Genomic DNA, 11,670 nt, shown 5'->3' with positions numbered 1-11,670 from the left:
TCATAAGCAGAGCAGAAAAGAGACAAACTACAGTTTTTAAAGAAAATACCAAACGAGACTTATGAGTTGCAAATACCAGGCATTGTAAGAGTTTGAGCTGAAGTGCCCTAGCCTGAGGCGTGAGACTGGTAGTTTATTCTCCACAGAAATTGAACAATATATGCTCCTCTTTCAGACACATCAGAAATGGCAGATGGAAGGAGTGAGTTATGGAGTGGAAAATAAGAGAGTAACTAAATTTTGCATGCTTAACAACGGGACCCCAGGCCTCTCCCTTCCAACTCACAGGATGCTTCTAGCCGGATATTGACTCCTAGGGGAGAATGGAAAATTAGTCTTCAGCAAAACTGAGAAGAGCCAAGAAAGTTTTCTGGATATTGGCAATTAAGGGTCCTTTAAAATATAGTTAGCTCTGTAACTGAGCAACTTTTATCAAAATCCACTCATTCGCCAGCCTCAGCAATGCAGCTTCTAGTGAACTTTTTAACTCTTAAATGAGAATCTATGGATCACAAACATTTGTGCAATGCCTCCCACACTACAAACACTAATTAAAAGAAAAAGATTTAAGGGTAAAACGACACAATGTAGGGAACATAAGGTAAAGACAAATAAATATTGTAATGATTAAATTTTCTGTAAAAGTTTTGGCACTCATAAAAGAATAGGAAGCTATGAAGGAGATCAGGAAATAACTTTAAAATGAAAAGTATGATAGCTAAACTAAAGAAACCAATAAAATGATCATAGGAGAAAAACAAGAAAACTTTCTAAGTGTACAACCAAAATATAAAGAAATGAAAAATAGCCTAGAAAATAAAATACAAACAAACAGTATCAATGTAAGAATGTCATTAACAGAATAACAGAAGTTCTAGAAAGTGTAGGCAGAGAGAAACAAATGGAGCACACTATCAAGGAAATAACAAGAGAAGGTGCTTCAGCCAAGTTTACTCAGGAAAACAGAAGCCATTCTTGATATTCCAAGTAAAAAGGTTTTCAATACAAAAAATTAGAGATGCACACAACTCTTGTAAGGGCTGGAAGCACAAACGTACAGGAAACTGGGTAGAATGAGGCGATACCCAGGACTCTCCATGCACTCACAATGAGTCTCAGAATTTTCACGGGCACCTACCACTTTTGCCATCCACTGCCTCAAATACTGAGGCTGGAGATTTTGAGATTTTCAGAAAATATCTGGCATCTGAAAGGCTCAAGGGAGGCCATTACTCAGTCTCAACTGCCAAAGTGGGTGATGTTCAGATGCTTTGTGGGGCAGCTTCTGTAAATCCAGAATCTTGGGGAAGGTGGATGACTGCTGTTGATTCCAGTGCTTGCAACCCTGAATCAAGAGTTCATCATTTGCTGATGTGTGCATGTGACTGTTCCTGGAGTACCTCTCATTGACAGATTCTCCCTCACAACGGTCTGGGGAAGGGGATTTTGATCATTTTTTTCTACCGGGCAGAGGAGACAGTAGAAGGTGGTTGTGATGATATTGCTTTGACCATAGAGAATCAAGCACAGGACTATCCAGAACTGAAGAGCATCCTTCTCCAAATTGAAAATGGTCAAATACTTCCTCAGCACCACAAATTAAAAACACCAATACCAAACTATTCTGACTATAAGATATCAGACCTTTTTTTCTTTGTTTGCTGGAAAAGATTCACTCTGAGCTAACATCTGTTACCAATCTTCCTTCTTTTTTTTATTTTCCCCTCCCCAAAGACCTGGTGCATGGTTGTTTATCCTAGTTGTAAGTCCTTCTAGTTCTTCTATGTGAGCCACTGCCACAGCATGGCTACTGACAGATGAGTGGTGTGGTTCTGCGACCAGGAAACAAAGCCAGGCTGCCGAAGCAGTGAGAGTGCTGAACTTTAACCACTAGGCCATCAGGGCTGGCTCAGAAATCAGATATTTAAGATTAAAAAAATACAAAAAACTTCCAAAGAGGGAGAAGAAAGAAATGCAAAAAAAAAAAAAAAGAGAGAGAGAGAGAGAGAGAGGGAGAGAATCTGAATGATATTCTAGTTCTCAAAATCAGCAATAGATGACAGAGGACAAGGAAGAAAAGCTTGTAAAATTCTGGAGGATAATGAATTTTAACCAGAATGTTTTGCTCAACCAACAAGTCAATCAAGGTAAAAGTTAAATTAAAAACATTCTCAATAAGCAAGTACTCAGAAAAAATGTAAACTTTTTTTTCCCTTCATTTCATGGTAATTCCTTCGACACTACTCTTTAAAAAAGGAAGAAATAAGAAAAAGAGAGAGGTATATGACATCCAGAAAGCAATAAATATAAGAGAGTCTGAGGATGACAGCCATGTAATAGTGCTTAAGACTAAACAGTCCAGATGGGAGCAAACGGATAAAAAGATGGGGTATTCTGGGAAGGAGACTTCTGGAGGAATGGGGAGGTACAAATTAATAAATGAGGGAAAATAAGTTTAGGCATACAGATCACAAAACAAGTGACAAATTAAGAAGGTTAACGAGTTTTAAAGAGAGGAAAGAATCATAGTTCATCATTTGATCTACAGTTAAAAGTAATTATAACAATGCTAATACTTAACATTTGATAGAATTACTAGAGGCTAACTCTGTTTGGGGAGGGGAAATGGCAGAGTGAGTTAAGAGAACTGAATCCTCATGTATCATAATGTAATAAGATGTCATATATTATATATGCAGTATAATATACATAATCCTGATGAATTGTAGTAGTAAATAAAAGTAGATAAGGTCTAAAAGTTATAAATCAAGAAATAGGAATATGAGAATAGTATTTTTCATTGGGAAGTAAAAAGATCAAAAAAAAGCTAAGAGAAAGAATTTGTTGCTTTAATATGAAGTGTGAGAGACTGAGCTATAAATACGCCATGTTAGCACAGAAGGGGAGAGAAGAGGAGAAAAGTTCAGTCTGCGTCCTCTCTGTTTTTCTCTAAACCAGCTATACATTCTAATTTGAAGAATTTGTTTTTACTGTCTAACCATTCCAACTGAGTTTCCCAAAGATGTCAGGTATGGGGCAAGGCAGAAATATGTCAAATCAGATAACTCTGATTAAGAACTGATAAAGCAGAGTCATTTACTGAGCAAAAAGAAACTATGTTCAAAGTAAACACATATGTATTATACTACAGAATTATAGCATTTTATCTATTCATAAATATATAAAGAGCTGTACAAATTAAGAAAGGTGCCTAATGTTACTTTTTGTTTGAGTTGTGGGAAAAAGCTGTTAATTTCATAATATAAGTGACTGCTGAGCATCCCTCTAAAATAATAATAGCAATAATAATGACTGTAGCCAAGTAAACCATTTAATACTCAAAACAACTCCAAAAGGTAGATTCTATCAATATTCTCATTTTACTGATGAGGAAACTGAGGCACACAATTTAAGAGACCTGCCCATGGCCTCATAGATAGTAAGTGGTGGAGCCATGATTCAAACCCTAGCGGTCTGGATGAGGAAGTGACAATCCAATGCACTGTGCACTATAAGTATAAGCCTGAACATCTTTTCTCTGAAACCTGTCTTTCTTCTGTATTACATATCTGCACAATTCTGCAAGGTGAGGGTCCTGAATAATTTCAGTCATTGCTCTCTTTCTTCCTTATTCCTCCCCACAATGACAATCTTCAACTTGTCCTCATCCCCACTGCCTTCACACCATCTCTCACCTTCCCTTCAGAGCTGCCTTATATTCCCTCCTCAGTTTCTCCATTTCTAAACCATCCTCTTTGTTGACAGTGAAATTAGCCCTCTCACACAACCCATTTTTTATGGCTTTCTTCACGTACACTAATTCTTAACACTTTCTTGACTTGCATAATTCTTTTCAAACTGTTCTAACCTAACTCCCACACAGGTCCATACCAGGACCATCAAAATGCTGGAGGATCCACCCACAGCCATGTATTTCAGCGTCTTCCTGCTTTTGTTTACCTGTTGCCTTGCTTGGAAAGCAATTCTTCCACTTCTTGTGCTAAGGAAATCCTGTTCATCCTTCAAGCCTGGTCTAATATTGCTTTTTCCTTTGAAGCTTTCCTTAAGCCCTCAATAGATTAATCTTCTTTTAAATTGAGTTTCAGTTTGTGTGTCTGTGCTTGTGTCTGTACCATGATCTTATAACTTTATTAATCTGCTTTTCTCTTCTAGCTCATTATGACAATTAGTTTTCCGTGCAGCTATGAAAGTGTGCTCATCAAATCTCCTGCTGCAGGGAGCATAATTGCTAGCAACTACTGCTGGGAGTCCTCTGGATCCTCCTGTGAGTTCTTGCCGAAGGCAAGCTTCCCTCAGGCTGCATGCAACCAACGGCTGAGTAGGCAGGCTCATTCCTCTGAAATGTGGGACTTATTCAATGGACAGCTTTGGGCTGTAACTCTTTGTACTCATTCCTTTTCCTTCCCTCTCCACTTCACAGGGGTCAGACCTTCTCTTTTCTGCTTCTCCAGCACCCTCTCCCCTTCCTTCACAGGCATTCCCTCCAAATATACTCTTTCAGATCTAATCCTCTAACAGGATACACTTGCTTCTTAGAGGATCCAAATAATATACTGCTTTGTTGTGGAAAAGGTCTGTTTTTTATTTAAATGTGAGTTCCCTAGGAGGTAGTATGGTCATTTGCATATAATGAGCACTTGACAAATATTGTCCGTCACGGTCTCCTATATCAATTGATTATAGAATCACAATTTTCTGAATTTAGATGTGTTTAGGTTGATGTGGACCAAAGTATTTTGATCTACTCTTAAAAGTGTTTGTTTTGTGGGTGTGTGAAAAGACAGGCACCATACAGTGTAAGTCATCTCATGTTGTTGAGTCATTTCGGTGAGTAATGTTCTGTCGGGTAAAAGAGAAAGAAAACATAATTTAAAATGTCTCTTGAAAATGTATAAAATAAACATTTAGTCCACACTTCTGAAAAGTCTAGAGGTGTTTGTCATTGGGCACAACTGGACTCAGAAGCTCAAATAAACTGGTCAAGATCTAGTCTCATACATTTCATATGTAAATTCTACTTTCTTATTGATTCTGATATTTCCTCTGCTATTTGGCATATTTTTCCACCTGTCTTGTACATAAGCCATCAGCAGATCAAGCCTTACATCCTTTCTCTTAACAACTATCAGTGATAGGAAATGAGAGATATTGAGGTGGATTAGGGAGATAGGAATTAAGGAGAGGAAGACCAGGCAAATGCAGTTAGTATGGCTAATGATTAGCTCTCAGTGCACCAAATTGGGTTACTTACCTATACATAGACCAGTCACTGACCATGGGTGGACAAGTTAACCAATAACTTATAGCTCAATAGACCTGTTGTCATCTATATAGCTAAACAGCCACTTCAAAGACTAGAAAAATCTTGTAATCTCAGGAGTTAGAGCATCTAGCATTAGGCGTATTTGAAGAAGTTCAGTCACAGGGCATCACAAACAAAGTATTGCTTAGACTCTAAAGTGAACAGGAGAAGCTGGACCTTTATGGTATATTGCAAGTATACTTAGTTAATTTTTAGTGGATGACAAGTTGTACAATCTGAGCGGTATGATACTGGGTTTCTTCAGAGCTGCTGTTGTCTGCGGGATCTCCTCTGACTCATGGAGGTCAAGGACTCACTGAAGGCCTGGCAGCGAGCACTGGTTTCCGTCCCCTCTTGCACACAGGTTGCTCCTCTAAGAAACCTCAGGACTTTCTAGTCAAGTGGGCTCTCCTGCTTCTGAACTCATAGCCCTGTTTGCCTATGTTTTCGCTTATACGTAACTTAACTTAAAAGTTAAAATTCTAAGTGGTTTGGGCCAAAAGTAGCTTTACTCATCTGGCCTGTTACTACTATGATTTGTTTTCAAATTCATTGAAATTTCAATGCAGGGAGGGCTTTTTGCTGCTTGGAAAAGCCTTGGCCATGAATGCCACTCAGCCACAATTGTTTTTACTCTTCAGGGCTAAAAATGGTTCTTACTTTTCAGGATCAAAATGGAGCTTCTGCTACCACTCTAATCAATTACCATTGTCTGGATTCTCCAGAGCCCCATCAACATTTTGGGGAGAGAACAAAAGCAAACTGATGTTCATCTGCTTTGCTTTTGTAGAAGAAAGTAAACATGGGGAAAAAAGCTTGCGCATGTCATTTCTATCTCCCTTCTCAAAAAAAGGAAAGAAAGGAAGGAAGGCAGGGAGGGAGAAAGAAAAGAAAGAGAGAGGAAAAAAAGACAGTTAGGCATTGTGAGAGAGTAAAAACTAATATGAAATTAAAAGAGTAAAAAAAGTCAGCTCAGAACTGCAAACATTAGATCAGTCCTTCCATTCATCAGATTGCCATCGCAGACTAGGATAAAGTCAGCTGCAAAGTTACAGGAAACTATGTTTCTCCAAGGTCGTGCTGCAGTTCTCAAGTGTCCTAACCCCCCTATTCTTTGAGGCACTGCTGCTTCCTTACCAAGGACTTAGCCCACCTCTAACACATTGATTATGACTCTTGAACACAGATCAGAGATACCCTATTGCTAAACGGCTCTCACCTAGTGCAACCATCAATCCAGAACTGATCTGTCTCCTGTGGTTTTACTCAGGAAGGCGAACAAATCCAGTGTGGATTCTCACAAGCCATCATCTCTTCAAAGTTGGTCAGTACAAGTGTGTGTTTTGCAAACACACACCCTCCCTATTCCATCTTAACCAAGAGGCATGCCACCGTTACTGTGCAGTTCCCTTCTTGGTTCCAGAAAATAAATAAACTTTACTTTGTTGAACTACTGGCTTGGTCCTTGATTGTCTTTAACTCTTTGACATTAATGATTAAATACTATATTTATTAATTTACTGTATTGTATTAGCTTTATAAGTACTTCAGATTTACCAATAAATAAGCCTTTTATAAACTCAAATATTTTTTATAAAACTAATAAATTCAGTTTATAACGATGATGACTATTCAGGCATTTAACATGTTTATAAATAGAGCTTATATGATTTTTAAGATGACAATTTAAAATCACATTCCAAATAAATTTCTCAATTAAACATTTTAAATTAGAATGTCAATATTAATCTATTCTTAAGTAAATTATTTTAAATATTGCAAATACTTTAAAAATGAACACATTATTTTTTGATAGAATTATTACCACTACTGATTCACTTATTCATTTTTGATATTTAAATTTATTTGTTCTGTTCCAAAATATTTATACAACAAGGGGGCAACAATGGTATAATAAGAATAATTTTGAGTAAATAAGTGAGGGCAGCCAGATGATAATGTTTGTAGCTAATCAATCAAAGCGATTTTTCCTCCTCTTTTTTGCTGATGTATATCATACATAAAGACAATTGTACAGGGGCTGGCCCAGTGGCACAGCAGTTAAGTTCACACGTTCTGCTTCAGTGGCCTGGGGTTCGCCAGTTCAGATCCCAGGTGTGGACCTAAGCACCGCTTGTCAAGCTGTGCTGTAGCAGGCGTCCCACATATAAAATGGAGGAAGATGGGCATGGATGTCAGATCAGGGCCAGTCTTCCTCAGCAAAAGAAAAAAAATAGGATGATTGACAGCAGATGTTAGCTAAGGGCTAATATTACTCAAAAAAAAAAAGACAACTGTACAAAGCTTAGATGCATAGTTAATGAATTCTCACAAAATCTAAGTGACCAAATAACCAGTATACAGAACAAGAAATAGTATTAGCAGCATCATAGAAGATGCTTGATACCCTTCCCATCAATATCCCAAAAAGAAAACCATTATCTCGAATTCTGCCACCATACATTATTTTCTTCTGGTTTTGCACTTAAAATCCACAGAAACAGGAAGTATGAAATTACCTTCTCAGTTAGCTTAGGTTTCATGTCAACCAGAGAATTTGCCTAAGATACAGAACCAGACATTCTTGCCTCCAATACTATGGGACCCACTGAGCCCATTTACAGATGTAATAACAGAAATTCCATAACTTTAAAACATAGGTTAGCTTTGCTTTCAAAGCTCACATAGGAAACTTTTAGGTCATATCCATTACCAAATACTTTCCTATTACGAGAAGTATTCAATTAGGTTATAAATACATTTTTATATGGCATGAGTTGTGCTTGCTTTATTTTTCACTCATTTTAATGTACCCACAAATTTTCTAATTGGATTCTCTGTATGTAGTTCTCAAAGCTTTGCTGGTTTTATGGCCCTACTTCTACTACTAGTCTAATGAGTTTCTTGGGCAAATTCTCCTCTCTAAGTCTTATTTTCCTTCTCTGTAAAAAGAGTTAAATAATATTGCATATTGAGTTGTTTGATTAAGATTGAAAGGGCAAAAGTATGTGAGCACTTACATAGAGTCTAGCCCACAGTAAATGTTCAATAAATAGTTTTGTTATTAAGAATGATGTGCTCTATTCATTCATTAAGACATTAAGAATTTATTATGGAATTGAAAGATAATCGTACATTCCCAAACATAATTTTAATTATCACGACAATTTTTTCTAACAGCTTTAATTAAACCTGCCTGAGCAATTATATATAATTTGCATATGTCCCTATGTTTTGCTGAAATAGGGCCTATATAAAGCCGTAATTTATTCAATTGTGAAGGGAGAATTACAATAGAAAATAGAGATAATTTTTGTATGTATTGCTTAACTTAATTAACTAACATTGTGCAAACATTATGTTTTCGTAAAGTTCTTTATCCAGGGCCACAGTACAAAGCACAAAGGTGCTGTAGTTTGGGATACATTTCTTTGAGTCATAATGGAAACTGAATGCAGAGAAATGGCAAAGCACTTACTAAAATGAATAATGAACAGAAAATGAAAACACAGTCACACATATCCTTGGAAATATCTGCAACTTTCTTTTCAGAAAACCAGATTTGCTTCACTAGCTAAAAGGATCCAAGGATGACTAAAGGATGATTAAAATGTTTAAAACATAAATCTAATATAAAGTCTACAATGTGGACAAAGCTGGTCTGTTAAGGCACGATTTACATAACTTATTTTATCCTAAATATTTGTTCTTTTACTTATTGAAGCATGGTCAACATACACTACTGTATTAGTTTCAGGTGTACAACATAGCAATTTGACATTTATATACACTACAAAATGATCACCTTGGTAAGACTAGTAACCATCTGTCAGCATTGAAAGTTATTTCAATATGTTCTTTAAATTTCATTAGATTTTAATCAGAGAATGTCCTATAAAATGTTTCATCTAAATCATACTCTAAAATCACATTAGACAAATGAAAGAATGTAAGGAAACCTTGAGTTATATGGAAACTTTTAAAAAATTCCAAAAAATGTATGCAAACAACTCCTTTGGATGGTGGTGAGGCACCAATCAAGGTCAGAATGGAATCAAGGAGTACTGTTTTTAAGGCAATCATCTCTGAATTACCCAGGCCTCACAGACTCAACCCATTCCAATAAACCATAGGAAGAGCTGGGATGAGAAGCAAGAAAGGGCAAGTTACCAGTAGTTTCAGTTACTATGAATAGGGTATTCTCACTCATTTGTGCTATTCAAACGTATCTCAGGGAAGAGAGAGACTCCTGCTTCAGAAGCATTTTTAGTTGTCTGAAAGTGTCATTTTAATATTTTCTACATTTCTAATTAATTAGAAGAAGAGTCTTGTACATGATAGAGGAAAAGCAAATAATTATTATTAGTGGTGTGTGTGTGTGTGTGTGTGATTTGGAAAGACATTTTAATTATTTTTTAATTGAATGGAATACAATTTTAAGGGCTGGTAACATTTTGAGAACATGCAAAGCTGACCAATAATAACAATAAAGTTAGAGTAGGAAAATTTGGATGGGAAAAATACCTAAATTTGAGGCTTGTCTCTGCTACTAATTTGCTGTATGAACTTACACAAATTATAAATTCACTTGACTAGAGATTTTTCTTCCATAAAAATTAAGGCAAGCTCAATTCATACATCTATTTGACAAAAATTTGTCAAGTGTTAGTCATTATCTTAAGAGAAGAGAAATAAAAGAGCAATGAGTTAAAGAAAGAACCCAATAATTAGCACATGCTGCTTTTTAGAGTAGAGGTATACGCCATTTACTAGAGGGCACAGAAGGTGACTAACTGACCCCTAAGGTTTACTTTCCAAGTGAAGAAACCTTGAAACTGGTTGAAAGCTATGTTCATCTCAAACATGTAAAAAGAGAAAGGAAGGTAGGAAGGAAGAAAGGAAAGAAATACCTGGAAACATTTAGAACTCAGGAGATTCTATATAAAAAAATAAGACTTCTAGACTTTTTTTGATGAATCAAAACGCCTGGAGTCAGCCCTGATGGCCTAGTGGTTAAAGTTTAATGTGCTCCATTTAGGTTGCCTGAGTTCAGTTCCTGGGCAGGGAACCACACCACTTGTCTGTCAGTAGCCATGCTGTGGCAGTGGCTCACATAAAAGAACTAGAAAGATCTACAACTAGAATATACAAGGATGTGCTTGGGCTTTGAGGAGGGGAAAAAAAGCCCTGATTAAATTGAATTCCTATTATTGCATGGCCACATTCTACTAGAGATGATTGTGGATGTTCATTTAAGAAGGGAATAAAGGAAATTCAAACAGAGAGAACATAGTGGACATGAGATGGCATGGTTCATTCAGGTCAATCAAACATGTCAAGATCAGTAGACAAAGAGATGAAGGAAATGACCCTGGGGAAATGGGCATATAGCAAGGTTATGATTAGCCTTAAAACTCATACTCAGAAAGTTAAATTTTGTTCCTCAGGAAATGAGGAATCAATAACAGAATTTTAAAGGGTTATTTCTAATATTTTATCAGCCTAAGACAGACAAGTAAGTTCAAGATGACTAACTTTGTTTTTCAAAATAAGTGAAAATAAGTAAGAACCAGTTAAAAATTATTTACATTATTTCTGACATTTCTATGACAGGAATAACCAGTTAAATTTAAGATTCAAATTTATTAGCTTTAAAAATAAATACCATAGTCCACCCAGCATTTAAAGAGTTTCTTTTATAATTCTAAAAGTTGGATAATTTAAAATGGATGTGTGGCTATCTTACACCATACACAAAAATTAACTCAAAAGGGATTAAAGACTTGAACGTAAGACTCAAAACCATAAAACTCCTAGAAGAAAACATAGATAGGATACATTTTGACATCGGTCTTAGCAATATCTTTTTGGATATGTCTCCTCAGTCAAGGGAAACAAAAGAAAAATTACACAAATGGGACCAGATCAAGCTAAAAGCTTCTATAGAACAAAGGAAATCATCAACAAAATGAAGAAACAACCTACCAATTAGGAGAAGATATTTGCACATGATATATCTGATAAGGGGTTAATATCCAAAGGATATAAAGAACTCAAACACAGAAATTGAAATATAATCATGTACACCTGAAATTTATATAATGTTATAAACTAATGTTACTACAATAAAAATGAATAAATAAATAATAAAAGTAAAATAAAATAGATGTGTAAGTTTTAAAAATCTGATTTAAGTCCTCTTTTGGATATTATTTCCCAGTTTAGGACCTCATAGGCAAGATACACATATCACTGTGCAACAATGCGACAGTCATTGTCCATCAAGAATCACTCCTGTTGCCATGGTTCTTTGGCCAATCTCTAAATCAATCTATCTTATAGAAACA

This window comes from Equus caballus, chromosome 2 (genome assembly GCF_041296265.1).
Source record: "Equus caballus isolate H_3958 breed thoroughbred chromosome 2, TB-T2T, whole genome shotgun sequence".
Lineage (NCBI taxonomy): Eukaryota > Metazoa > Chordata > Mammalia > Perissodactyla > Equidae > Equus > Equus caballus.
Note: the sequence above shows the minus strand (reverse complement) of the source record.